We start from the raw sequence: 5634 nt of genomic DNA, 5'->3' as shown, positions 1-5634 counted from the left end.
CTTCTTACTGGACCCCGTTCGAACGACCCTCTTCTCAATTTCACACGGTCCACTCGCCAGCGGAGATCCTCGGATCGTTCCTCTCACTTGTTCGAACGGGGTGGTGGCTCTCCGAACGTCGTCCTGTCTTCTCTATTGTGTCCTCTTTCTCTGTTCCGTTTGCTGCGGGGGCCTCCTACCTCGAGAGCATCGACGCCGAACAACGATCTCTCCAAGGAGGAGCTCCGGCGGACCCGATATCCTAGGCTGGCTCGTCCACAAGAGGTCACCGATCCAGCGGCCAAACTGTTCGCGCTGTTGCACAGGGTCAGTTACCTCGGGGAGCCTCTCCTCCTGGTTGCCGTTTGCACCTTCGACGGTTGCGAATTCGCCTACTATTTCTCGCAGCTTGTTTCGCAGCTCGTCCCGGAAGGTCGAGCTTCGGTTTCCAGATTCGAGCTCTCTCTCTCTCTCTCGTCACCCCGGGCAACCGTTCGAAGGGATGACGACTCTGTGTGTGCGCGATCGCCTGGAGAGAGAGGATTCTTCTCTGTGTGTCTCTCTGCGTCGACGCTCGTCCAATTGTTCGATACGTTCAACGCGAAGGATCAGCTCCTACTGGCCGGTTACTGGCGGACATATACGTATTGATTTGCTGGGGACTCGTCGGCTTCTCCCCTTGCCCTCGACAAGGGGCAGCAGCGTCGCGACGCTTGCGCGAACCCGCCGCGCCGCGCTGCTAAGTCGGTCGCCGGAAAACGAGGATTGTGCACCGACGCCGATGATATTGCCGCTTGATTGTGCATCGTCAAACAACCTCGGACAGAGAGACCGAGGCACAAAGGCTCGAGGATAAAGCCTCTGGGGGAGCTTTGATGCCTCGCGGCGACGACGAACCGGCGACCGGCGCAGAGGTTTTTTTCGAGGATTCGATGAACGGTTCGCACGGGAACATGACGCAAAAATTCCACCGGCCTGATTAATGGCTGTTCCTTGAGTTTGGACGGAATGATTGTCTCTGGGGGTCTGACCTACCGGGATTCATGGCAGGATTTAATTGTGTACGGATGAAGCTTGGGAGATGTTTGGCAACCATGGTTTTGTATTTTTTTTTTTTTAACGTTTGAATGGATGGTTTGAAAGACCGTTGTTAGGCTCGAGAGGGGTGGTACGCTTCATTGCCTTGATCCAGTTCCCAGGCTTGAGCAGATGGCTTTGGGAAGGATTTTGTGGCACGAGGCAGAACCCTTGCGTAAGCTAGCATCGTCGGTAACTTACCGACTGGACGACGACAATCTACTCCAGTTTGAGTGTTATGGGATTTTCTACCGAGACGTGAGCTTCGCTTGCGATGCGACAGATGGAGACACTTGTTTTCGCAGATTTTTATGTCACATCCTACCGTATCGGTCGGAACTAATATTGTGGAACCAATATCACAAACGAGATGCAGGAGTACGCCAGTCAACTTATCATACTGTTCCGTGTCGCACGATATGAAATACCGAGTAATCTTGATTAGAAATATTAATGATAATCGAGTATCTTGTATACCCCTCGAATAATCATGCATAAAAGTTACTTTGACATGCTTTAAGATATGCTCAGGACACGCTTTAAAAGTTACTCTGTATCTCGAGTACCATTAGCCATTTTTACTAAAAAGATTAGGTGGTAAGATAGCCAAGGACAACATCATTGGCAAAAGGTAACGCCCAGTAATTCGACGAGAACTTCTTCAGGGGTCTTCTGTACCGACGAGGTACCTTCGATGACCTTCTGTTTCCTATTCCAGCCACAATATATCCTAGAGGGCGTAACAAACCAAGTTGTTGTTAACGACGTCGGTATTTCAGATCGTGAGACACGAAACAACACATGGTAATTGAAACATGGGTCTAGCCAGGGACATATATCGGCCAGAAGATACTGGATCCTTTGTTGATCCACGCATAACGTAGAAAAGGGCAGCGAAGATCTAGAGGCCTCGGTTCGAGGCTCCTCACAATTTACGGGCTACTAATTTGCGTGAGAAATGAGTAGATGAAATTCAAAACAAATATTCGAAGAATCTAAAAATACTGTTGTACTACTTTCAGCTCGTTAAAATGAGTAAGAAACGAAACGAATACTTATCTAGCACCTGCATCTTCCAACGAATGCGGACAATTTTAATACCGCATAAAAGTCCGCAAACTGATTAATTTCAAACGAGGAGAATGATGTGGAACGCGCCGAGTATCTATGACGCAGTTTATTATACAATTACAATACTCTTACTAATCATATTGTGATAATGATCGTAGTAATAGCGTATCCTAGGTAACATGAACTATTCCAGATTGATATGATTTTATTTATACAGCGTCACACGCGCGCGCACTCACCCTTTCTCTCCCTCCCTCGCATTCCTAAGCTTCCGTCGCCGGAAACCGTTCGCATAATTACTTATTCCTAATCGTGTTTCGCGTGTTCAATTCGACAATAGATCGCGGACGTATCCCTCCTAACGATAAAACGTACGCGAGATTGTTCGCGACAACGCCGCTAATTCATGGTACAAAATAGTTTAGACGACTTTGCCGCCGGACGGGATCCATCTTTTTCCCGTTTTCGCGACTCAATTGTTAGAATCATTGATTCCGTTTTTCCATATTTTTTACGTTTTCTTTTTTTTTTTTCGTTTTCCTTTTAAGAACTGTTATACCGTGCTCCACGTTTTCGCCTAACGTTTAATCTGGTTCGAATAACACACTATCGTTAATGGTATCCTCCTCCTTCCCCTAAATAATTAATCGTTACTCCCACGCACCGAACGCGATTTTTTCGCGTTCCATTATGTACCGGTTACACATCGAATTCGTTTAGTAAGTCGCTATAGTAAACGCTAGGTTCCTCCTCCACCTCTCTCTCACTCTCTCCCTCTCGCGATGGAGACAATTATACACACCTCTACTGATTGATTAGACGACTATAATCTCGGTATACATCCGTCGGTCGCGACCATCTTCCGCGAGAGCCTTCGCGGAATATTCGCGACTCGCAAATTTAGACGAGGGATTATTCGCGAGTCTATTTACAGGACGCGGTGGGACGGTAGGGCCAGGGCTCCGAGTGAAGCAAATTAAAGGTTCCGATCAGAAGGGATTTTTTGCGCGAATAATTGTTACGAAGAATCGAAATTTCCGATTAATTTTTCTGTTATATTTTCATACCGGATGTTATGACTTTCAAGTCTCTGTTAATTAAGAAATGGCTGCTAAACAATGGCTGAAAACTCGTTGACCGAACATATTATAAATAATATAAATACTGATAGTGATTTCTTAAAATGTACAAAAAGCACAAGAATTTATACCTGCCTTATTGATTCATTGTTTGAGAATCTGTCAAGAATCTGTTCTGGAATCATTCTAAGACCAATTTAGTGGCAAAAATTATAACAGCTATAAGACTGACAGTGATCCAAAATAGATAATAAAAAATCTCGGTTCTTCGTAACTGCTGCTCACAATGAAAAAAAGTCCTTTACAACTATTTCAAGAACCAAAATATTATAACACTTCCTCCTAAGCCCTGGTAGGTAATCTAGCGTGCTCTCGCCAGAATCCTAACAATCATTTCCAAAGAGCAATAGTATTCATTTCCCCGGAAAGAATGTCAACAAACAAAGGAAACAAAAGGTGAAAGGAACGAAAAAGTAAAAAAGAACAAAAGAACCGAACGGAACTAAAGTTGTCTAGTACTTTTATTGTCAAATAATAAAAGTTAAAATATAATGAAATAATAATAATAATAATAATTAATAATTAATAATAATAATAATAATAATAATAATATTAATAATAGTAATCACTGTACTATGCGTCAAACGCGGAATGCGCTGGCTCAACGAGGCTCACGACAAATGACACGTCGATCAGAGGGCGCTGAAAAAGGGACAGGGGTGTGTGGGTGGTGGGTGTTCACTAACTTCTCTCTCTCTCTCTCTCTATCTACAACATTACGCATCATCGACGAACGAGGAGACCCGGAGAAAATGAAGAAAAATTTCTCCCGAAAATTTCCTCCAAAACAATGTGAAAAACCCGTACACAATTTTCACTGTATGAAAATCTCCACTAGCAGAAAGTTGCCTGAAAATGTCCACTATACGAAAGCTTCCAGTATTGGTAAATTTCCAATACAAAATTCTGACCCACAGAAACTCAAAATGAATATCTACGGTTCACTAAAAATTTCTCAATCGCTTAAATGAGAGCGTAGGGTGAGGGACCCAGTTACTGTGCCTATATTATACTTATTTTTAAAGTGTAATGAATATTTAAAAAATTCTCCGACCCACAGAAATCCGAAAAGAAAAATGCTTACGGTCCATTGTATTCCAAATAAAATGTGAAACTCGTTGCTGTCGGTCAGAGTTTTCTCCACAGAAAAATTTTCAGGACCAAAGGACCGAGGTTTCGAAAATCTCTTCCCCTCCTCTCTCGTTTGTCTCCCTCGTTCGACTCTAAAAAACGTGTCTGGCGCGCTCGGGTGCTCTAGGAACTCTTTATCGTATCGTTTCGTCCTCTCTTTCGTCTCGTTCTCGCTTTCGCGTCGGATTCGCACGTTCTCTCGTACGGTTGCACACACTCGCGCTGTTCTGTCTCGCTATAGCTTGGTCCACGGCTCTGGAAGTTAATGTTCGAAAGTAAAACGAAATTCGGGGGCTCCTAACGGGGGTACATGATTAAGGGGGGCGGGGGGGGCGATGCACAATGACTCGCAAAAATATTCGGACCCCATTCAAAAACAATTGTTCCAAAAGTGGGCCACAAATCACTCGGACCTTTTCGACAAGCTAAACACGTGAAAAAGAAATTTTCCGAAAAATTCCGAACGAAAAACTGCTTCTTTTAGGATATACCAATTTTCTTGAGAATTCAAAAATTTAAAAATTGCATTTTAAACGAAGTTAAATATTTCAATAAATTCATTCTTCCGACGTTTAATAATAAAAGAATGATCAAAATTGTTTTAAATGGAAATCTTGAGAATTGTCACCATGACAAATTTCTTTCTCACGTAAACCAATTGTTCCAACTTCTCGAAGCAATTCAAGTATTCTGGTCCACTGTTGAAAAAGTCGAGTTAACTTTTTCGAAAAGTGTCCGATTATCAGTCACTGTATTCTCGAACAGAATCACACGCGTTTTACATACATACATACATACACGTAGCAATATTTATACACGATCAGACGCGCGACCTGTTATATTAAAATACAACGAAAATATATATATTGTAATATATCGTGTCGCGTCCGGCAAAGAATCACATACAACGTAATGTGTCAAGTATATGTACACGGACATACACCGGTGTACTCGGGACGGTGTATGCGTGTACATAGATATTTATATATTTATATTTATATTTATATTTATATTTATATTTATATTTATATATATATATTTATATTCATATTATTACAAAAAGGGGTACGCAACAAATGTACACGGTCGAAACGCGCCTCTTAAAAAAAAAGGAACCGAGCGACCCTGTAGCCTCAGAATTGAATTAAAAATTTCGCAAATTGTTGTTCTCAGTCGTACGCGATTTTTGCGAGAAAAAAAAAACAAAAAATGAAAGATCGATAGTCTATCTAGAATT

Source organism: Halictus rubicundus, chromosome 13 (genome assembly GCF_050948215.1).
Source record: "Halictus rubicundus isolate RS-2024b chromosome 13, iyHalRubi1_principal, whole genome shotgun sequence".
Lineage (NCBI taxonomy): Eukaryota > Metazoa > Arthropoda > Insecta > Hymenoptera > Halictidae > Halictus > Halictus rubicundus.
Note: the sequence above shows the minus strand (reverse complement) of the source record.